The sequence below is a fragment of the Balaenoptera physalus genome, assembly GCF_965194825.1.
Source record: "Balaenoptera physalus genome assembly, chromosome: 12".
NCBI lineage: Eukaryota > Metazoa > Chordata > Mammalia > Artiodactyla > Balaenopteridae > Balaenoptera > Balaenoptera physalus.
The window spans coordinates 5,456,071-5,481,654 of NC_138897.1; the positions used below are offsets into that span (position 1 = coordinate 5,456,071).

At 35.4% G+C, this 25,584-nt stretch overlaps 1 protein-coding gene across 1 annotated transcript in view; it reads left to right on the plus strand.

The window, feature by feature from the left end:
* LOC309639110 (uncharacterized protein) overlaps positions 1-10,449 on the plus strand; it is a 191,791-nt gene extending 181,342 nt beyond the window's left edge. Inside the window, exon 4 of the transcript XR_014251476.1 lies at positions 10,413-10,449. The gene's annotated coding sequence lies outside the window, so the exon portion shown is untranslated. The remainder of the gene's footprint in view (positions 1-10,412) is intronic.
* The last annotated feature ends 15,135 nt before the right edge of the window (positions 10,450-25,584 follow it).

The following is a 25,584-nucleotide window of genomic DNA, read 5'->3' on the forward strand; positions in this document are numbered from 1 at the left end:
CTAATTAGCATCTGTTTGAATTACCCGTTGGAGCTCAGGGAAGGTCATTGAGGCTGCATGAAGCCTATTTCTTATAATCAAGAAATGGGGGACACGGAAAGGCTTTTGTGCCCAGGAGTCCCACGGGGTCCTGCTTGGTATCACTTTGATTCTCAATGCTAACTTCCTGAGGAGTCATGAATTCTAATTTTTGTCTTTCTAACACTATGTCACTGCCTAAATCTCTAACCAGCTTTTCTCCTTTTAGCTGCTATTTGTAAAAATGTATTTCTCAGTTTCATAAAGAAAATTAACATGAGTATTTTGAATTAGAGCTACTTGTATCAAACAATATTTGAAATTTTCAGTTCATAAAGAGAATTACCATAATTTCTCCCCTAAAAATAATTCTTTATTTACATATATTCCTCAGGACACATACAGGAGACATGTATATGTCTAGAAGTTTGCTAATTTCTCCACTTTATAAAAAACAATCTGTCAACTTGAAAAATATTGGTTCCTGGAAAGTCTTCAAAATTTGTCAAGTTCATTGATTTTTTGGAGTGTTCCATTTATCTTGGAATCTTATGTTATTTTAGGTACAATAGATTATATTCTATGGTTGAAAAATATTTATTACTCTATATAGTAGTCTGCCTGCCATAGAGGATTTATTCCTTTATAATTAGTTTCTTTAGATCCCTCACCATATTCTTACAGTAAATATCTAGTGGAGGAAATCTTTCCACTTGTCAGAAAGGTTTTAATCAGTTGTTATTTTCAATAGAAAAAAAATCCCTTTTACTAAGATTAATTAATAGAAACAGCACAGATCACTGACATAGACATTTTTACATAACAATGAATAATTAAAATCTGCCATATATCGGACCTTATATTTGTTAGGTCTAGTTCTCAGTAACACTATCCCCTTGAGAACAGGGATCTAGCACTTTCTGGAGTAGTGCTTCTCAGTATGTGGCTCAAAGATCACCTGCGTGAAAATTCTTGCTAATTTTTCCACAGCAGATTTTTCATAATTAACAATTTGAATGAAAACTAACAGCATGCATCACTTCATTTTAAAAATCTTGCCTTTACAGAAAGGTTTTGGTCCAGTTACCTGTTACCACTTATCAGACTATCCTGAGTTTAGAGGTTAAATATAGTGACCAACGTATTAAATCTCATGATAGTGCGGGTCTGAAATTCAGGCAGGTCTTGGCAATTCCCTTGTTCTTCTGCTGTTAAGTGGTATTCAGCTGACAGCTGTGGGGCTGGACCAGGTTGTCTAAGATGACTGGTACCTTGGGGGGGATGTGGGAGGCAGGACTCAGATGGGAACCGTGTTCCTTCCATGTGGTCTCTGGACTACTTCATGAGGGTTTCTTAATAGAGCAGCCATACTTCTTACACGGGACCTCTGGGCTCAAGAGGCCAAGGTGGGAGCTGGCACTCCTCTTAAAGGCTATTTCCAGAAATGCTGTAGCACCCCTTCCACTGTACTTTTATGTCAAAGAAGTCACAGGCTAGCCCAGGTTAAAGGAGAGTGGAAACAGATTCCACTTTTCAATAAGAGGAGTGTCAAATAAATTGTAACCATCTTTACCAGTCTCAAGTCTGAACTGTCTTTATATATTATCCTCTCTTCATCTATACTTATGATTTAAAAAATTAAAGCTTTGAGTTAAAATTTAAAGTTTGAGTGGTTGTACGTCCCAAAAAATTAACATTATTTCTAAAACTACTAATGAAAACAAATGTACACTTTTGCATTTTCTCATTATTTGAAAACACTTTCTCTAAATGCATACCAACAGGAGGAGTACCATTGAGTTATTACTATAATCAGTTCAAAGCCATTATTTTAGAAAGTATAATAATTCCTTCCTGATTGTTTTGAACAGTAATTTAAATGTGATCTACTTATTTTCTGAGTGATCTATGAGTGGTCTCTGTGTTTTGATTCTTTGAAATATAGTTTATTTCCTGGGTTTATTTGTCATGTTTTATACAAAAATAGATGTTTCAAAAAAATACCATTTCTTGCATCATTTTCATTGAGATCTTGTTTTGTTTCTATAGACTTATATAGAAACTGATAATACAGGATTATGTGAAATGTGAATGATAATATTAATTCAAAGAACATGGTAAGTGACCAGAATGAGTTAGAGAGTTGCCCAGTGAACTTAAATACTAGAGGGTAATTAATAGAATATAATAATTCAGAATGCCTATAAAATTAATGGGGAGAATTAAATACGTACGTAGAATGGATTAAGGCTGAATTTATAATCAATGTTCCATAGTAAAACCAGATACACATTGAAGTTAGATATATCTTTAAAAGGGAAAATATTTCATGGTAGTTTTATGTGAAAAAAAATCAGAACTTTAATTTGAATCCTTTCGTTTGATAATGATCTGTAAGACTAAAGAAAATCACTATAAGGACTGAAAATATATTATCTTAGAGGAATATCTTTCCATTGATGTTTTCAAAGATCCATTGTGTGTAATTTATAAAGAAACTTTAGGCCCTATAAACTTTATAAGTTGGAGGTAAAAATGATTTCTATTTTTTTTTCATTTAAGAAGATATTTCAAAGCTGCATTACTGTAATACTAATGCAGAACAGAATTTTAAAAGAAAAAAACCCTTCAGATATTTGTGTCCTCATTACATCATCACTTTGATCATTGAGTCATTGTCAACTAATATGTCTAGTTAATGCTAGAACTTCTATGGAGCGACTCCAATTTAGAAATTTTCTGAGAAAGGGGAAAGGAGATTCTAAATCCTTAATAAAATTAATCCAATTATTAACTAAAAAAAGAACACGTTCATTCAGCCTACTTAGGAAGTATATTCTAGCAACATAAAAGTTGCATATATATGTATATACATATATATGAACTACAGACACATCTATATATATATATATATATATATATATTCTCATTAATAATGAACTTTTAATAAAAGAGCGAAATAACCATCATGCTAATTTAATGGGAAAAACCAAATGAAGGATGTAACATTGTGAACCCTTAACAGATGTTCTAATTAGATATCATTAAGGAAAGTATTAGGTGAATTAAAATTGAGGCTTTCATTTGCTACCAAAAATGTACCCTTTAATTTATAATGAAGCAGTTACAGGCTGAAATACGCACCTGTGCAATGGATAGAAGGTAGGTCTGACTTGTCTGGGTCCTTGCTATCCTTCTAACTCCCTGAGATGCGATTGGATGCCTAATACTGTTTGCGGAAAACTGTCAAATGGAAAATAAGACAAACTAATTTTCTGAAGCTAAGCTTCATGGAATTTATAAATGGTTCATGAAGTCTTTGAGAATGTTTTAAAAGTTGGTTTCAATAAAAGATAAGCTATTTTATGTTTTAAAGTTATTTTTAATGATAATTTCCTGTAGAAAGATATTTTAAAAATAATAATTTACTTTTTTAGGGCAGCATTTCTCGAACTAGGGAATGAAGCATGAACCCCACGAGCTCCCTAGGATATCTGAGGTACATATTTTCTTCTTTAACGGAGATTTGTATGATATTCAAGTGTGAAATGCCAAGCAATGTTTAATGCCTTTTTGCCTGGTCTTCTGGTGTATAAAATAGACTCACTGAAATCTAAGTGTTAGTGCTAGTAAAGAGAAATACATGACAAACACCTGAGCAATATGAGTGTTCCTAGTAACAGTAGCTTATATTTACCAGTTAATTCCTTATAATTAAATATACAGAACAACAAAGTTTGCACCACTGTAAATGTGTTTACAGAATTCTCTTTTGTACTTAATCCACCTGCACTTGTTCTTTTGGCCAATGCTCGGTGGACGTTTGCTAAATTCTCTGAAGGAACATTCCCCCTCAACAAACCGGAAATCAGGTGACGTCTAAGCCTGCTTCCGTCGCATATCTCGGCTCTGCGATCTGGTGTCTAACCCCGGACCTGGTGATGCTTCCGGAGGGTCACGCCAGAGGAATTAAATTGTTGAGTTAGTCAGGTGTTAGGTTATGGTTCCAGTGCCATAAACCAGCAACAAACTCAGCAATAATAAAAACATAAAAAACAGATAGATGTTTGAAAGAACGAATCCCCATAGGCCAGTATTTATGTTTTAATTTTATACGTCTTAAATCTCAACCTCAGTATGTGCTTTTAGAAGAAGAGATTTTTGTGCTGATTAATTAATGTATCTGTGGTTGACTTACGGACCATTGAGCATAGGAACCTGTTTTACTTCATTTGGGATTATAGCGCCCCCTCTCCTTACTCACAGGAACTTCTGTCTCTGGAAATGAATTTGCCAATATATGTAACTAATTATTTGATGGGGCGGAGTACCAAGGACCAGCAGGGCACGTCTCTTCATTTTTCTATAATCGCTTCCTTAAATTTGCTCTTTCTGAGTGTCCTTTATATCCACTTCGCTGTAGTTTGGGCAGAACCAAAGCTTTCTTTTCAATGTCAAGATCTAGAAAATCCAGTTCAGTGCATTTCAGAACTTCTCTCTTCCATCTACTCCAAAAGATGTCTCTCCTTCACCCAGCTCAGGTCTGTGAGGCACCTGGAAGCCCTGAAGTGGTCGGGAGGGCTTCACTGTCCTGCTGGCACTACCGTCTCGTCCTCACCACCGGCTCTTCCCAGTCTCCTTCCTGAACAACTGGTCTTCACGGACTGGGCAAGGAGAAGGAACGGACTTCAAAATAAAAAGACAAAACATTGCTTATTTGTCAGGTACACTATATATTTTCTTGGTTAACAGTGACAATGGCTCTATCAAAAGATGTTATTTCTGGGTTCTTCAGAAGCCAAAGCTCTTAATTTTAATATAGTTGAATTTATGTCAACGTCTTTTCATATGGATCACATTTATTGTCTTTTAATTAAGAAGTCCTTTCCTATCATAAGTCATAAAGATCTGGCTCTGTATTGCCTTTGAAAATGTGCTTTTTATAATGGAATTTTCATATACCAGGCAATAATTTTGGCATCGGTTTACGTTCAATTTTAGTTTGTCCATGTGGTTCCTGAATTGACCCAGTATCATTCATTTACAGACTACATATCCCTACTCACTCGCTACCCCAGCTTTGCCATTAGTCAAATTTCTATTTGGGGTTTGTCTCTTTGGGGGTTCTTTATTTTTTCATCAGTTTGCCTTCCCTGTTCTAATATCACATTATCCTAATTCATAAAAAAATGACACAGTAATTCTTTTTTTTTAAATAGATCTTTATTGGAGTATAATTGCTTCACAATACTGTGTTAGTTTCTGTTGTACAACAAAGTGAATCAGCTATACGTGTACATATATCCCCATATCCCCTCCCTCTTGCGTCTCCCTCCCACCCTCCCTATCCCATCCCTCTAGGTCGTCGCAAAGCACCGAGCTGATCTCCCTGTGCTATGCGGCTGCTTCCCACTAGCTATTTTATATTCGGTAGTGTATATATGTTGCTGCTACTCTCACTTCACCCCAGCTTCCCCCTCTCCCTCCCCCCCATCCTCAAGTCCATTCTCTATGTCTACGTCTTTATTCCTGCCCTGCCACCAGGTTCATCAGTACCTTTTTTTTTTTTTTAGATTCCATATATATGCGTTAGCATACGGTATTTGTTTTTCTTTTTCTGACTTACTTCACTCAGTATGATAGACTCTAGGTCCATCCACCTCACTACAAATAACTCAATTTCATTTCTTTTTATGGCTGAGTAATATTCCATTGTATATATGTGCCACATCTTCTTTATCCATTCATCTGTTGATAGACATTTTGGTTGCTTCCATGTCCTGGCTATTGTAAATAGCGCTGCAGTGAACATTGTGGTACATGTCTCTTTTTGAATTATGGTTTTCTCAGGGTATATGCCAGTAGTGGGATTGCTGGGTCATATGGTGGTTCTATTTTTATTTTTTTAAGGAACCTCCATACTGTTCTCCATAGCGGTTGTATCAATTTACATTCCCACCAACAGTACAGGAGGGTTCCACACACTAATTCTTGATATAGATTAAGAGAAATCCCTTAACCTTGTCCTCTTTTTCCAAGTCCTTTGAACTTCCCCATAAATTTTAAAATAGGCTTATTACTTTACATAAAATTATGCACACACAAACATATACACACACATGCATCTTAAGAATTTTATTGGAGTCACACTGAATCTATAAATTGACTGGGTTAGGAGTCATATATTTAGAGAGAGAGAGATTTATACTATAATATAATGTATATGTATATATTAGTAGTAGTTAGGGTTCTCCAGAGAAATAAAACCAGTGAGATGTATGTGTGGAGAAAGAGAGAGAGAGAGAGAGAGAGATTTAAGTAATTGGTCATGCAGTTGTGGTGGCTGGCAGAGAAACCCAGGGAAGAGTTGACGCTGCAGCTGGAGTCTGAAGGTGATCTGCTGGCAGAGTCCCATCTTCCTCAGGGACCTCTCTTTTCCTTAAGGCCTTCAACTGATTAGGTGAGGACCACACACATTATGGAGGGTAATCTGCCTTACTGATTTAAATCATAATCTCATCTAAAAACAATCTTCACAGCAACATCCAGACATGTTCGACCAAATAGCATATATTACATATTACTCCAAGAAGGAGTGTTTACTTTTTTAATTTTTTTTTGAGTTTTCTGTGCACCAAAGCAGAATTTTTAAAACAAGTTTAAGTGTTCCTTTTCATATTGATTTCACTGATTGTTTTAGTGCATCAGTTTCTCTGTTTGGCAATTCAAACTGCCTTAGAAAGACAGATCTAACAGAGAAGGCGAGGACCTCTTTTTATTTCAGAGTACCATCCATAGACTGCCCATTTATCCATGTAGCCCAAGCTTCACTTCAAAGTCTTCGTGACGTAGCTAGAGTGGGCTGTTGTACTCTTTTCCCAGAATCTACAGTTTAAAAGTGTGACACTATGTTAGATAAAAATGCAGTTACCATAAAACTGGCGTTTAGATATCTACCAGGTTGTACCCTAATTCCATTCCATTTAGGATTCCCGACCCCTATGTGTCCCAAAATGTCCTTCTGGCTCCAACAAAAGAGGTTTTCTTTTTCATGAGGGGACATGTGCAATAATTAAGTGACATTTTCTTTCACCATTCACGCAGCTTCTGATAGAGGTCTCTGCCTTAATTTTGTCCTGTGGAAGTGCTGGACTTGTGAGATATTGCCATCTTTTCCTCCTTTCTCCTCTGCCCCCACCTGCCAAGGCCAACTCATTGCAGATGTTGAGAATTCTCCTTCGCTCTCTTACAGTTATTTCAGCGGCAATGTATGTGTCCAGGCATTCGTCAACTATAACGCTCTTTCAGCTAGGATTAACTAAGTATCCTCTTGTTGATTCCATTTCTGGATGGGCTTGACCTGACAGCTGAGGTCATTCTTATTTCGTAGGACGTTGATGCTGTTATGGGTGCCAAGCCAGCCAGGCAGTTAGAACAAAAGAGACAGTTTGATGAACAGGTAGGCAACCTGGCATGTCGTGCCCATGGCAAATATTCCTTTCATGGAAGCTGGCCAGTTGGTTTTTCCTCTTATTTCTCTCAGGGTGTTTTGTTTTATTTATCAGGTGTTTTAATTTCACTGGGCATGCAAGAGACGTTGGAATATTTATCTCTTTTTCCTGATTTTATGCCATTTACCTATTGACCGCCAGAGAATCAATCAACAAATAAATAAACATTGGCAGAGATGAACCCGGATTGGCCACATTTACCTCCTTCAATCTAGAGGGGATGGCTACGATGTTATCTAACTCACAAATATGTAATTATATTCATACTATTTTGATCTATTTGCTTGGCAAACTGGATGTGATGATTAACATTTATGTGTTCCTTGCCAAAAAGTACAATGGCATGTTTGGATACATGATCTCAACTGCAGAGTCGTTTACAGTTTATTTCTGTATGCCATATCATAGAGCTAATCACTTCTAGGAACTTAATGCCAGGAATGAAAAAGACGTAATGGAGCTTTACCCACAGCCATTTAGGAATAAAGGATAATGTCTCCGCAAGGGATGTTTTTAGAAAGGGAAATACGGTTCCTTTTTCACGACTCTTTCCTTATTTCAAATTTAACGAATGTTTATTTTAAAATCATAACTTTAAAAAAAATGAAAATTAAATAAATAAAATTAAAATATTATCTATTTTAACATTCTGCCAGAAATTTTGACCTCTTAACCCATTACCTTTCTTCCCATCCCAACTATGTTGCCTCAGACAGATTCTTATGCCTGTGGGAATTCATATGCATGGGATTTATGAAAAATGATCTTCTCCAATTTAGTAATTTAATGGGCCAGAAATAACAAAACTATCTTGAAGAATAAAGATGGAAGATTTACTCTACTAGTTATTAAGAAATACTATAGAGTGAAATAAGTAACACCATGAAGTATTGGCATTTGAAAAGACAAATGGACCAATTGAGAATCCAGAGATCAACCCACGCATACATACATGGTTACCTGATTTACAAAAACTGGTGCTGTGTAATTCAGGGGGGAGAAATATATCCTGTTCAATAAATGATGCTGAAACTATTGTATATCCACATTAGATATCTCAAAGCCCACACAAAGTAATTTGAGGTAGATCATAATCATAAATGTGAAAACTCAAATTATAATCTCCAATAAGAAGAGATGAATTAATATCTCCATGAATTTGAGTAGACAATAGACTCTTAAACAGAACACCAAAATAACTAAGAGAAAAAAGTATACATTTAAGTTCCTTAAAATTTAAAATTAAAAAATTTAAATAAAAAAAAACCTTATCAAGCAAAAGATACTTCCAGGTAACTGAGAAGGAAATTTGCATGCTAAGACATCATTTTTCATACTCGGTGTCCCCAAGGTGTGGTCTGTTGATCCCTTGGGGTTCTTGAGACACTTTCAGGATGTCTTCACGGTCAAAACTATTTTCAGAATAATTGTAAGATAATATTTGCCTTTTTAACTGTGTTGACACTTACACTGATATTGCAAAAGCAATGATCATTGAATTACTAGAGCGCTAGCACAAACAGGAGAGTGATAGCGGACCGTACTTCTGTCATTTTATTCCTCCATAGGACACACTCATGGGGGGGTGGGGGGAAAGGCCAATTTTTACATAAGAACATACTTGGTGAGGCAGTGTGTGCCCTATGTGTGTGTGTGTGTGAATAAATCTTGACCCTGTTTACGTGTCTTCATAACACGTGAAATGGGAAGCACCCAAAAGCACTTCTTTCCTTTTCTTAAGGAAAGACGACAATTGCCTTTGGGAAGAGCATCTGTGTTTTTCTTCGAGTTTTGAGCAGCCGCTTGTCTCCTGGACACTATTTTTATTTGAAGGAATGACTGGCAGACAAACTGTGTTTTTTCAGACTCGGGTGGTCTGCAAACATTTTCTCAAAAATGATCCAAGTGAACCTGCTACTTAAAGGAGTATTTGTTACAAATGATAAAATTCCAGCTTTCACAAGAAAATTAAAATTATAGAAAACTTATATTTGCCACGGTGTGCTGGGCAGCTCTAGAACGTAAAGTTTTTTCCATCATACAATGCAAATTTTACCTATCACAACTGCTTCGCGCAATGGTATTGCCAATTATCTCAGACAATGTTGAACACGTTGTACATACACACCGATCAGCGACATGTGAATTACAAGATGTGGGGACCATCCTTTCCCCTTCCTCTATTCAGTGACTAAAGTATGGTCTTAATAATTATTCCTTCATGCTAATCATTATCTTCTCTTTATAATTGGCCTTTAAAAATAGCCCTGCTTCAAAGGGTGTCTATGGAAAGGTATATCCTCTATATAACAGAACAGGTTAAAATAAGCAGATGAGCAAACTTAGGAAAGATAATATTAAGGGTTGAGAAAATAGGATGAAATCGTTTGTAAGTTTAGCATTCAAATGGCTTGTAGAAATTTACATTTAGCTTCTTAGAAGCCAGTGAAGGCAAGGCGTTAAACAATCCAGTTACCTAATTCACCGCAAGTTCATGAGCTACCTTAAGAGAAGGTTTGGTCGGGAGAAGCACGGCTATTTCTGTCACTGAAATCCGAAAGAAAATGCTCCACGAGTTCACATCAAGAAGAATCTTAGTGACCTGTAAATAACATTATCAATAATAAGTTTTATCCTTACTTGAAGAAAAGTAATGAATGTTCTAGAAGTTTTTCTTAGAATTTTCCTCCTTGTGAACTGATGGAAAAACACCAAAGCATAGCTTGGTAAGTGTCAAAATAATACGATCCTGGTGCAAAATTCTCAGGGTAAAATGTCTTGATAGAATGTATACTGTTGTTTGTATGTATCCTATTGTTTCTGTTTTTCTGGAGAACTTTTTTTTTTTAGATATTTATTTATTTAGGCTGTGCCGGGTCTCAGTTGCAACGCACGGGATCTTCGTTGCGGCATGCGGACTCAGTTGCGGCATGCATATGGGATCTATTTCCCCTGCCAAGGATCGAACCCAGGCCCCCTGCATTGGGAGCGCGGAGTCTTACCCACTGGAACCACCAGGGAAGTCCCTTTCTGGAGAACTTTGATTAATATACCTTCCCATTGGCATCCTTAATTCCTGATATATCTGTATCTATATCTATATATCTAACATATAGAATAGATATGTAGATATAGATATTATATATAGATATATGAAGAGATTTATTATAAGAAGTTGGTTCACATGATTATGGAGACTGGCAAGTCTGAATCTGCAGAGTGGACCAGCAGACTGGAGACCCAGGAAAACTGACGGTACAGAGGAAGTCTGAAGACAGTTCTCTGAATTGGAGGAGGGTGCATCGTTTTGTTCTTTTCATGTCTTCAAGTGATTGGATGAGGCCTACCTTCATTGAAGACAATCTGCTGTACATTACTGATTAAAATGCTAATCTCCTCCCCAAAACACCTTCACAGAAACATCCAGAATAAAGTAATATAATAACTGGGCACCTTATGGCCTAGATAAGTTGATGCATAACATTAACCAACATAGAAAGGAGAAAGGCAAAGTTGCCTGCCGGATCTTGAACATTCCTAGCGGCCCTGTGAGGAAGGAGCCTGCACTTTAATCTCATTGGCCAGAACTCTGTCACAAGGCTCCACTAGCTGTGTTGGTGCCTAGGAAACTGAGTATTTTAGCTGGACTTATTGCAATTTCAAATACACCCAGGTATCTTTTAACAAGGAAAAAAGAGAGATTAGGTAGTGGGTGGGCAATTAGCAGGATCTGACCCTCAAAGGGTCACAATTTAAGGGGATTTGATTAAAATTTCAACATTAGGAAAAGGTCAGGTAGGATGAAAATGTAATGAGGTAGGTGGACTTCTGTTTCCATATAAATCAGCTTCATTCTGGGATGACCAGCAGCAAGTATTCAGGACAGAGGGGACTTGAAAGGGTAATTGCAATGTTGTAATTATCATGTCTGACAAATATATGACTTGTGCAATTAATTAAATTTTTACTTGCTATCCTTCATACAATTCAGAATGGCTTATACAATTAATTCCCTTTCCTATATACATACACACTGATAATTTTCAAAAATTATGTATCATATAAATTTAGAAATGTATCTTTCCATATTAATTAAAGGTTGGCTATTAAGAATGACTTTCCAGTAATTGTATGATATTTTCCATTGTTCACTTAAAATATTCTGAAATATCTAATACAGAATAATTATTTTCCAATTTCATCAATTCAACCCTAGCTGTTAAAATGTATTTTTCTTTTACGCTAATAGAGGAATTCAAAGTTTTGAGCCCTTTACTGAAATGTCACTGAATAGTAAGCAACATTTATTTTACGGACTATGACAAATGGGGCAAAGAATTTGGGGAGTGAGGTTTAAAGTAGGCATGTGTTTACTGAAATTTACTGAAATACTCACGTGCTCTCATATCAGAGGCAAATAGTACAGATTGTGTTTCAAAGTTAGATTATTCATTGATATCAACTATACAAATATTTAAATTAATGATATATTTTGAAAAACATTGACACTTTTAAATCTTCGCTATGCAACAAAACATTCATAGTGCCAAGTACACTACTGTTTTTCTTTTGGTTTGTTTGTTTGTTTAGCCTCTACATGTTATCCTAAATATCAATATTCACAAATTTTTCTTCTTTTTTAAATTTCAGGTGCATAATTGAGGCACATCATGGTATGCCTGACAAGAAGTGTAAAAGTGACACTTAGCCAGTGAGCTACAGAATGTTAAATACACGATTTGGATACATTGGGTTTTCATCTAAATCTAAATGTTCCATTTAAATGTTTATCAATATCTGTGTATTTCGGAGTTGAAGATTTATATTAATAACATACCTAAATATTTTAATAGTAATGTTTTATGCCATATATTATTTTTTTTAAAAATTTATTTATTTGGCTGCGCCGGGTCTTAGTTGTGGCATGCAGGATCTCATTGCGGCATGCGGGGTCTTTAGTTGCAGCATGTGGACACTTAGTTGCCGCATGCAGGATCTAGTTCCCTGACCAGGGATTGAACCCAGGTCCCCTGCATTGGGAATGCAGCGCCTTAACCACTGGACCAACAGGGAAGTCCCTATGCCATATATTATTCAAATAATTAAATATTTTAATGAAATTTCAGAGAAAAATAAGCCTTGTAATGTGAGATAATGTAGACCAGTAATTTTCCTCTAATGAGGCTTTCCTTAAAATGCTATAAAGAAGGAGGTGGTATATTTTGGTTTTCATTTTATTTGACAGGAACCTAATCATAATACCATTTTTAGAATTGTACGTTTAGAGCTTAAATCAAGTATTTCATGAACTTTTGTTAATCGAGCGATTAAATAAAGTCATGTTGATTAGAATAATTATTAAAACCATAATAATATGAGTGAATGCTACTTACTTCCTCTCTGTTGTTTTAAAATGGAGCTATTGTAGAATTTTCTAATTCAGTGATCAGAGGGAAGCCAGATACAAAGTGATTTTGAAAGTAAGGTGTCAGCTGCAGAATTCTCTTTCTGCTCTGGTGTGTCTGGTCTTTGCTCTCCAAGTTAATCTCTACCACTCTCTTCCTTAGTCTTGACCCTCCAGGTACTTTGGACTACCCTTCCTTCTCCAAGTGTACCAAGCTCTTCCCATCCTCAGAGCCTCTTGATTGCTGTTCCTTCTCATGAGAATTACCTTCCCTGTTCTTGGCAGAACTGGCTCCTACTCGGTTTTCAGATTGGCTTATATGTCCTGCCCCTAATCAGGGCCTCCTATGAATTTATCTAGAATTGTACATTCCCACTCAATTATTCTCTTTAGCATCACGTATCATAGAATGTATCAAAATTATAATTTTCCAGTGTTATCATTTTCATTCTGTTTCCCATACCTACAGACTATAGACACTGTGCCCAGAATCGTATTTACCTCTAAGAGCTGTGTTCTCGGAGCTGTGTTCTCGGGGTGCTTTGCATAGCAGGTACTCAGAGGTCTACAGACTAACTGAATAAAATCCAAATGCAAACAGATCTATGAGAGATAAGATCCATTTGCAGTTAACCACAAATATTATCTCATAAAAACGGAGCCTTTAAGATGTAGCTATCCCAGTGGTAAGGGCGTTATTTTGTAATTTGGTAGAGAAATGTAGTTTATACTTTAAGCCATTCCTTCAGCTGTGATACTAAAATTCATTCAGTGTAGATGAAACAATCATAAAGTCTGAGATAGAAGTCTGAATGATTAATATTCAGTTTTCCTGAATTTTGAATAAATATGAATATGGAGATTATCTAGACATAAGTAAGATGCATAATTCAGAAATGAGTACCTAGTTTTTTCACCTCCTCATTTACAAAGAGCATATGAATATAAAACATTCTGCAGAGCAGTGCCTTCCACTGATTAATTTTCTAACAGATGGAAGAAAAGAACAGTGCTTCTGTTAACATTTTGAAATACCATGAACATATATACTCAAGTAAAATTTTATTCAGATAATAGTAGGAAAGGGTTTTATTGTATTTTATTAAACAAATTACAGTTTAATGAATTCCAACTGTAAAAGAAGACAATACAACGAGTAGAAATCACTCTTACCTACCCTTCACACGCTCAGGCCCTTGGTCCTCCCTTCTGGCTCACCACTGTCAAGAGTAAAGTGACCCAATTTCAAAATCCTTTAGTGCTTTTACATCCATATATGCATATATACACATATCATTTTTATATTGTCTTTTATGAATGGGATTAAATATATTGTGTTCTCTTTCAGCAATGAGACAGATATTTTTTCATATATATAGCTATATATCCATTAATGTATTTTAACTTATTCATTTTATAGCCACTTTGTATTTATAACATGATATATTACAATATATGTAGCCTTTGCTCAGTGACAAATATTCAGTTTTTAAATTATTAGCTAACATAATGCTTTTCAAAAAATTTTTATTGGAGTATAGTTGATTTACAATGCTATATTAGTTTCAGGTGTACAGGAAAGTGATTCAGTTATACATATACATATATTCACTCTTTTTTTAGATTCTTTTTCCATATAGGCCATTACAGAGTACTGAGTAAGGTTCCCTGTGCTATACAGCAGGTTCTTATTAGTTATCTATTTTATATATAGTAGTGTGTATATGTCAATCCCAATCTCCCAATTTATCCCTCCCCTCCATAATGCTTTAAAGAACCATCTTAAACAAATATGTAGAGTGCCCCTTTTTCCACATTTTTTCATAATTTGATATTATTAATCTTGCACATTTTGATTTTTTTTCATTGTACAGTTTAGTACTGAGGATGAACCTATTTTAATATTTTTACTAGCCATTTATATTTCTTCTGAGATAGCCTATGCATATACTTTACCTATTTGTACTTTTTCTTATGCATTATATAATGAATATATAATGAATATATATACATATATATACACTGACAATGTTGCTGAGAGCATTTAATGGGTAAAAGATAGTCACTAATCATTGGGAAATGCAAATCAAAACCACAATGAGATGCCACCTCATACCTATTAGGATAAATACTATTTAAAAAAAAATGAAAGTCACAAGTGTTGGTGGGCAGGTGGAGAAATTGGAACACTTGTGCACTGTTGGTGGCAATGTAAAATGGTGCAGCTGATATGGAAAATAGTATGACGGTTCCTAAAAAAACCCAGAATTACTATATGATCCAGCAATTCAGTTTCTGAGTGTATACCCAAAAGAATCAATGCCAACCAATCTGAGAACTGTGCATGTGTTGATCATGCACCTGGCAGTCCCCTTCTTCACACTGGCTTTTTAAAACCCCTTCCCTGAAAGCCATTGGGGAGTTTGGGTCTTTTGAGCATGAGCTGCCCATTCTCCTTGCTTGGTGCCCTGCAGTAAGTGCTGTACTTTCCTTCACCATAACCTGGTGTCAGTAGATTGGCTTTACTGCACACAGGCGAGTGGACCCAAATTTGGTTCTGTAACAAATAAAGTGGTTCATTGGTGGTTCTGCTGAGACAGATGTAACTTTCACTACTCAAAAAATTCAACTGGCTAAAAGTGACTAATGCGCTTTGAGAGATTTGGCTAATTCCTTCTTTGCTATTGTAAATATGGAAGGAAGATAGGCACAATTTGTTTTTCATAGGCAAGACTACAGAAAAGACTCATTATCTTTCTTGAGAATATTTAAATTCTCCAGTGTACTGCAATCACCCGGTGAGATAAGATTTAGTTATGACTCATCATCAAAACAATTTAATTTATTACATTGATAATATCATGGCAAAAGCCAAAGGGTTTGTGAGAACTGCTACAGCACATATTACTAGGTGAGGTTGGTTTATTTGGTCAGATAATATATAGGGCCAGCCTAATCTGTTAAATTCTTAGATACAACTTGAGTTAAAGAGCCAAGAGACATTCCACAGACAGCACAGGACAAATGACTGTCTTTGCTAAACCCTACCAATAAGAAAGATGTGCAATGCCTTATGAGGTTATCTGGGTTTTGAAGGACATATATGCCTCACCTGGGTTTTTTGTTAGCTATTATAGATCAAGTGACCAGAAATAAATATGAATTTAAATGAGAGCCAGGATAAAAATTCTTGCTGAAGGCTGTAGCTCAAGTGGTACTATTAAGAATATATAGTTTCCATAATAACAAATAATGTGAAGCATCTTTTCCTATGCTCATTTGCCATTCACATATCTTCTTTGATGAAAGATTTGTTCATATCTTTGGCTCATTTATTAATTTGGCTTTTTCTTTCATATTATTGAGTTTTGAGATTTCTTTATGCACTCTGGATTCAAGTCTTTTATCAGATATGAGGTTTTCAAAGATTTTTCTCCCAGTAGAAAGCTTTTATTTCTAAACTCTTACCAGTGTTTTTGTTTGTTTGTTTGTTTTTTAAGAGCAAAGTTTTGCATTTTGGGGCAGCCCAATTTATCAATTTGCTTTTTTATGGTTCTTGATTTTGGCCTTATATTGCATATAAAAATTTATCACCAAACCCAAGGTCACACAGATTTTCTTCTATATTACCAGAAGTTTTCTGTTTTACATTCAAGTTTATAATCCATTTAAATTTAGATTTTGTAGCAGCAGGTCTGAGGTATGTATCTATGTTATTTTTGTTTTTGCAAATGGATGTCCAATTTTTCCAGTATCATTTGTTGAAGAGACTGTCCGTTTTGTAATAAATTTCCTTTGCACATTTGTCGATCTTAGTTGAAAATGCTTTAGTAGGTCTATTTCTGGGATTTTCATTCTTTTCCATTTATCTACACATTCCATTGTCTACATATTTCCTATTCTCAGTACCATTCTGTCTTTTTCAGAACAAGTCTTAAAACCGTGCACTGTGGACCTGCCAAATTTGCTCTTTTTCAGAATTATTTTGGTTATTCTTGTTCATTTGCCTTCTGAATATATTTTAAAAGCAGCTCACTAATGTCTGCAAAAAAAAAAAACTTTTTGAGATTTTTACTGGGATAGTGATAAGTCAATAGATTAAGTTGGGTAGGGCAAATCTCCTCACAAATATTGAGTCTTCCTTTCCATGGACATGGCCTAGCTCTCCAGTTATTTAGGGATTTGTTTATTTTTTCCATCACTAGAAGAAAAGCAGTTTGTTAACAATATGATCCACTCACCTGAGTCCAGGTGATATGCTTTGCCTTTCCTATCTGAATTTTAGGAAGGGCGGATTAAGAGTTTTTATTTATTTGGGCTGGTGAGTGAGATAGTGGTGATGATAGAGTTATTTTATTCCCTCTGTTAGTCATAAAAAACCTTTTACTGAGAATTCAGCAGGTCTCCTGAGGGCAGAGCTTCTTACTAAATTATACTTGCAATATTTTTCTCATCTGTCGATGCCTCCTCTTTTCCCGCTTTCTCCATCCCATTCTTGTTTTCTTAGCTATATAACATCCTGCCCAAAATGACTTAAAAATGGAGCATCTGAAAGTTTATGGGGGAAAAATTCTCAAATGTATTGGAGAAGCAGCAGAAGGGTCCATATGACTTCTCAGAATGACTAATGATTCTTACAGCATAAATATACTCTATTCCTTCCTATTTTCACAAGCATACAACCAGATTCTGATAACAAATCCTTCCATGCTTGTCTGCAAACTACCTATTGTAATTTAAACTTGGAAAAGTCCACTTCCTTTCTAACCCCGACTAAGTCTTCTTAGGTAGTGCAATCAAGGAGAGTGGACAATGCATATTTCAGCACTGATCATCCTAGGGTATTTCCAGTGATAGGATGGAATTAGTTGTTCTCAAAAGGGCTTCTGCATTCCACAAGCATAGTATAAAGTTAATATAGCTGATAAAGTGCTGCAGGGCTTTCAGTGATTGGTGGAACAATTATCTGCTCATTTCAATCACTTATGATTACCCAGCAAATCTAAGGCAATTAGATTGAGTTTGTTTACTCTCTAAAAATATAGGTATAGATATGTACATACATATACACACATACATACATACATATGTAACATCATTTACAAATTGTACTGTGTGCATGCATGTGTACTGTTAAAACTGTTACATAATAAATCTGTTTAAAATCGTATGCTGGTATTATCTTTTTCTCCTGTTTTCTTTTTAATTCTTTTTCTTAGGGGTCCCCTGATCCAAATCCTAGAGAAATCCCAAACACAGTACCAAAAACCTAGAAAACAGTTCTCCCAGAAAGCACACATTCTTCAGGGCTTCGCATGGACTATTGATTGGGTTCAATTGAGTATCAATTCAAATGCATTCAATAAATATACAGTGAACATGTTATATAAGGTGACCTACATTGGATGCATTAAGGCATCTTTTAAAATGTGTAAGCCAAAGTCTCAGATTTTAGAGTTCAGAGTATAACATAAATGAGTAAAAATGAAGTAAGATATGACAGAGTCCTAAGATGTTTAGTCAGTTTATTCATGTGAGCTCAGACAAGAACATTGTGACACCTTTTGGGGGTGGTAGTTAAGAAAGGGGTCATGAAGGAAGGGTTTCACAGATGAATTTTAGGTATGATTTAACGTTAGTTCTTATTATTAAGTTATTACTATGATGATGGTGAATGAGGCCAACAAAGGTACAGAATTTGTCGTGAGAGGGGAGAACAGCCTTAGCAGGAATGTCTTAGGAAGTGGAAGCAAGGAGAGCATCTCTGGCCATTTGGACTGTAGGTAACACATGCATAAATCACGTAGGGGGAAGTGAAAGAAAAAGCTAGGACCTAGAAAACACAATATTTTATGGTTTTAATTAAGCATTATGGGCTCTTAAAGATTTACAAATGGAGGAGCTGAGTTATCAAAGCTGTGCATCGGGAAGTTTATATTAGCAGGTGTGCGTATAAGTGGATTGAAGAGGGAACCCTGAAAATGGAGGGACCCATGAAGAAGTCACTCTGATTTTCTGGGATGATGATCTCCACACTGAGATGACACAAGACCCTTTACAAACTGGCTCCAGGGGACCTCTCCAGCCTCATCCCTTTCTCCTCACCCTCCCTTCCCGATAACTAATGCAGACAGACTTACAGTCACCAGGTTGTATGTGCTCGCTCAGGTATCTATGCCTTCGCATGAATCCACACACTGGCACCTAGCACACCTGTACTTACCTATCCAATCTCTAGGTCTCCTCGAAGGCTTTGCTAACTCCTGCAAGCGAAGAGCTCCTTCTACTAGCCCAGACACATCTGCATGTAGTCATGAAGGGAGAAAGTAGTATTTTAATCTCAATAGTTTGGGCACTCAGCAGAGAGCCTACCTATTACCACTGATTACAATTTCAGTATTTTAATTTCAATGAATAAAGGGCCCTAAATGAATGTAGTCAATATTTCGTGTTTTTAGAGATGAGAGATGAGGGACATGCTGACCGTGGGATTTCAGTGGAACTTGAGATACATCCACTAAGCACGTAGAAATGCAACACTAGATTTCCAAAGTAAGCTTGTGTTTGTAGGTAAAAATTAGGGCAATGTCCTCATAGAGAAGAGATTTAAAGCTGTGGGAGGGTATGGGATATCCAAGAGAAAGAATGTAAAGTTTGAAGACATGAACTATGCATTAATGATTTATTATCCTAGATTTTCAATAATCAAGTTCATATCTGTAATTGATTCAACATTTGTAGTTAAGCTTCTTTTAATACTAAATTATACATTCCTCAAGATTTTGTATTTAAGCGGATAATATGGAACTAAAACATAAGAGCTCTTGTCCTGAGGAGAATCTTGTTCTGTTATCACAGAAAGGCTGTTTAATCAGCCCCAAAATGCTCACATTTGTGGTCAGTTATGAGATAGATAGAAATCAGAGAATTTGCCACAGTTAATCCATCTTTTACTTTCTTTTTCATTCGTCAGCATTAGAAAAATTACTTCTGGTTGTTACAACCTTCAGAATTGGTATCTTGATCCAATTTATCCTAGCAACATAATCCTCAGAGTTATTAGTCATTGGTATTTCTGCAACAATGTGTCTATTGGGAAATGTTATAAACAGGATTTAAAAGATTATGCTCAAGAGTATTATCCCTATGCTCTAGAGAAACAGAATCACTGCCAGTTTAAATTAGGAAAGATTATGAGAAATAGAAAATGAAAATAAAGACAGTATAAAAGGTTTGTTGCAGGCATCTTGATTATTTAATTATAATTTTGTATGAAACATAAGTGCCATTTTGTAAGACATTTAAAGACAACCTTCGGGATTAACTTGAGTTTTCACAAAGAAGTGAATAAAGGTTTGCAGTAGCCTCCGCAATATTAGAATCACATGTACATTTTCTGAAAAGTTTCAGAAGTCATATTTGAAGGCTGGAAGCAATTAAATACAAAATGCCTAAGAATTATTAAATCTTGAATACCTCCATAAAAGAGATTTCAATGTAATTACAAAATCTTGACTAAAGTGCTTTCATTGTGTGGGCATATTTTTTGAAGCTATATGTTAAACCGACTTTATTGTACTAAAATCTGTTAGTCTCATGGGTGTAGCAAATTAAGATAACTTTCCTGGGCTTCACACTGTAACAGATTTGACCCCTGCAGAGCCTGTTATCAGGGCAATGAGTTCAGGAGGCAGCTGGTCGGAGGAATGAAGTAGCTTTACCATTTGGTGCTAAACAAAGCCATGTGGTTTATAAATTCATCATCAGTTTAGAAAGTAATGATGTAAGATAATTACCCTCTTGATTGAAAAATAAGGTAGAATATAGTTACACACGCACAACAATCCTATATTCTTTCATTCATTCTTTCAACAAATATTTCTTGAATGCTAGAGTTCCAAGCTAGTACTAATGTCAACAGCCAAAAAGGGACATAAATAACATTGAGAGGAAGGTGGGCAGAAGAGTAGTAAAATTCAGTGTAAAAGATGGAAAGCTTTTTTTCTTTTTTAATGGGGTGTTTGAGGGAGGTTATGAACAAAGAAAATATAAATTGGCTGAAAAGAAAAGGCATTCCTTTGGGAATAATTGTATATGCAAAATCTTGAAGGAAGAAATCACCCAGTTTTTTATAAAATCAGTGCTTGTTTTGAGTGGAGATTTTGTATTTAGAAAAACACTTTTTATTTTATTCAAATGGGTTATACTCTAAGATACTTTAGTGATTATTCACGTTGGAATTTCTCTTCTTGGCAAAGAAAGGAAAAACTTACTTAAGGGTATATAACTTTACACTTTTTCTCATAAGTTTTCTATTTAAAAAATGCTCTTGTTAACATTGTGACTGTTTTATGAAAACCTAAATTAGATGCTAATGATCCTGCATAAATATTCTGTGAGAGCCTACAATATAGATCATCACTTAGGGGCTTTCCTAATAGAAATGAAAAGTGAGAGTATTGTGAGAGAAAGAAATTGAGGATGAAGAAAAATTACTAGTCAAAAGAAAGCAGATGATTACTTTGTATTTCTGCATCAGAGCTGATTAATTCTTGATTTCTCATTAATTAAAAGTCGATGTCCCAACCTACTCAATTCCTATGCTGTAAATGTGGACAAATGACTACCTACATAATATTGGTATACCTATTATTAGCATTTATTTTAAACAGTTTAGTCATTTGCAATATGATTTATTATGTAAGTGAAATAATTAAATATAAAATCAAATTAATCTTGGATTAGTATCTTACCTAAAACTACGAAATGCTGTAAGATTAATGATATTCAACTATAATGAAAATTTCAAAGAAAGAAAAATTATTTAACCTGCTTCAAAATCTTGATAGAGTCCACTATGGTAAAACAAGGTCTATTTTAGTGATAGGTAAATACACAAACATATACACATATGACATAAAGATGTCAAGGTAGAATATGGATGTATTGATATATATCCTATTTAATAGATGCTTAGTCTGAAAAACGTTTCTATAACAGGAGTATACAGACTTTGGTGCTAACCTAGCAAAGCTAGAATTAAAAAAAATAAAATTATATTTATAAAGCTCAGCATTGCATAGGCTCTCGCTTTATGATTTTGTAAAGAAGGTCACATTTTTCTGTTTGCTTTTCTAGGTTATCTTTTGTCTTGTTACTACAGTTCTATTTAAGCATGAGGCTTCTTTGTTTAAGGTATGACCACTTTAGAAATAAAAATACCCTTCAGCGGACCTGCCCAAGCCCTCTGTCATTTTTCTCTTTTCTCTCCTTAGTAGGGAGAACTGTCTTCTGTTTCTCAAAATTCAAACAAAAACAGAACTTTTCCCATAAGAAATGTCCTAGACGGTCCTGTTCTCCAAATGAAAAACAAACAAACAAACAAACAAACAAAATCTGGGCCATTATTTCTTGCATTCTAAAACTAAATGTGAGAAAGGTAGTGTGAGTTTAAGGTTTACAGTTTGGAAAATTGAAGCATTAGAAAGAAATGATAGACTGCTTCCACTGCTTGACTAATCAGAGCCACTCAATCAGAGCCCAGCTTACACAGGCCATTTGTTACCAATTTTCGATGTCTATTTCTGAATCTTCTATGTTTTGTATTATCTTGGGAACAAACTAGAAGAGATGACAGCTACCAAGTCACTTGCAGGGAGGTGGGGGACTCCCAAAGAAGGACTTCCTCCTCTGTGAGTGGGTCTTCAAACCGATTTTGATGGTGAAGGTGATGGATTGAGGGGGAAGGAGGGGAAGAAAGAGGAGGAGGGGGAGGGGAGGGGGAGGAGGAGGAGGGGGAGGAGGAGGAAGGGGAGGAGGTGCGTTCATTTAGTTTACTCTATGCCAGGCTTTACCTACATTCACTTCATTAGTCCTCACTACAGTCTCACGTAGTAGTAACTCATTTTATAGATGACAATAAAAATTTTTAAATAATGTGACCCATGTTGTATTACTAAGTGGTAAAGCTAGGGTTCACCAGAGCTCATGCCGATACCAAATTCATACTCCCAAACACAGCCTTCCCCAGTCTCTCAGTAGACCTCCCAGAAGACCAAGTAGCCTCGGGTAGCCACTGAGACAGAGAACAATTCCAATTTCTTTTCCACTATTTGGTGAAATGGTCGTCTAATAGCATAATTGTTCAACAGCTCCCCTCTGACCTAACTGTGCATTAACGTAGGGTCAATTGGAAGTATTTTACTCAACTTGGCTTAATACAGTAGCAAGCTGTATTTGAAATGGGAAGTGGTTATTGTAAAAATCTCAGATAAACTAGGTATATTCTGGGATTTCAAAATCATTATGATGAGACAGAAAACCAGACTAAATAATTCTGAAAAATTCCCTCTGCATGTTTATTACATAATACTCAAATCTACTGAGTGTAAAGAATTGAAAATAGATTTCTGGTAGCCTTGTGTTTTCTCCCTGCCTCTAGATAATTTATTTAATAGTTTAACAAACATCCTGGTTGATATTCATGTTTTCAAATATAGTGAGCCAGGCATCATTGGCAGCCCTTGGTGGTTTTCATATAGGTTATATTATATGAGCTTTTTAAAATGTCTGTAAGTGTATCTTTGGTTGTATTGCCCCATCTGATTTAGACATTAAGTTTATACTGTCTTCCTAAAATTAATTGGACAACTTTCTCTGATTTTACATCAAATTATAAAAGAAATAGATATTACCTGTTTCTTGAAAGTTTGATAAGACAACTTGTAAAACAATCTGGACTTGGATTATTTTGAGGAGAGATCTCTTATTACCACTTTTTTATTGTTAGTCTCCTCAAATTTTTATTTATAAAAATCATATTTTATTATGTAAACTAGAATTTGTTAGTATTTATCGGTGCCCAAATTATTTTACAATAAATTGCCATTATGTTTGGATTCACTTCCCCTAATCCATTGTGTGTTTTGCTTGTTTGTTTTTTGTCTTTTACAAATCAAGTCTTGGCATAGGGTATTCTGTTTTGTTACCTATTTCACAAAAACCACTTTTATTTTTGTCAATTGTCTCTATTGTACCAATATTTGTTGTTTTTTTCCCTCAATAATCACTTATTGCCCTTATATTTATTATTTAACCTGGACTCTTGGAACAGTGTCTGGCCCATGGTAAGCGCTTAATGCCCGTTAGTTGCTGTTGTTATTGGCTAATCTCCTTTCCTCCAACCTGACTTTCAAAGTAATCAGTGTTAACAGACTGGTGTATATTGACACACACACACACACACACACACACAGTCATGTGCAGCACAAGCACAAGTGTACATGCGCACACGAATTGTATTTTATTTTCTATAAAAAATCTGGGATAAAATTGATACTTTGCAGCATCTTGTTTACTTTTATGTTTGCTGAAATGTATTATTAATAATCTCTTGGAAACACATTTCCGTCAAACTGGTTTATTTTAATATCTATTAGTTGTCTGAAATGAATATTCTATCATATTAGTTGTCTGAAATGAACATGTTATCATTCATCCAAACTTTACCTGCTCTTAATCATTCTGTTTATTTTTGAGATGGGATGTGTGTGTTTTTGTTTAGTTTGTTTTATTTTTATTTTTTATTTTTTGCCACTACACTCAATGTTGCATGAATATCCTTGTATATGGTCTATAATTTCTGTCGAAATAAACTCCTGTATATAATAATATTTTTGGACCAAAAGATGTGTGCATTTTGAATGTTAGTATACACGGTGAGATTCCGTTATAAAGTGTGGCATTTTATTCTCCTAACAGCAAGTATCAGTCTAGTTTTCCTCCTAGCACAGGGCGGAGCCTAAAACATGCTGGAATTAAACTATCTGGGTCAAATCTCAGCTCCACCATTTACTAGATGGGTACTTTGGTTAAGTTTTCTAAGCCCTGTGTCTAAATTATTTCATCTGTAATGTGGGGATGATAATAGTACCCCATCCTCAGAATGTTACAAGGATTAATGTCATAGTAATATTGGTAAAGTGTTTAAGTTGTGCCTGGCATCATATGAGAGATCTGTGTTTGTTAAAGAACTTTTAAAACTATAAATGTATAAATTTTGCCATCTAATTGCTTTTTTTTGACATTAATAATTCTCACTTTATTAATGAGCTTAACTGCCAATATAAGTAGTCTTCTCTATACCAGAAACATTTAGTTGAGAGAACTGAGAAGCAGAAAGGTCATTAAACATAAAGGATTTGTATTCTGGTTTATGCTCTTAACTGCTGTATTACATCATGTCTCATCTGGAATGAGGGAGTAAGTTTTTTTTTAATATCTTTATTGGAGTATAATTGCTTTACAATGTTGTGTTAGTTTCTGTTGTACAATGAAGTGAATCAGCTATATGTATACATATATCCCCATATCTCCTCCCTCTTGCATCTCCCTCCCACCCTCCCTATCCCACCCCACTAGGTGGTCACAAAGCACCGAGCTGATCTCCCTGTGCTATGCGGCTGCTTCTCACTAGCTATCTATTTACAGTTGGTAGTGTATATATGTTCATGCCACTCTCTCACTTCGTCCAGCTTACCCTCCCCCCCTCCCCGTGTCCTCAAGTCCATTCTCTACATCTGCATCTCTATTCCTGCCCTGCCACTAGGTTCATCAGTACCGTTTTTTTAGATTCCATATATATATGCATTA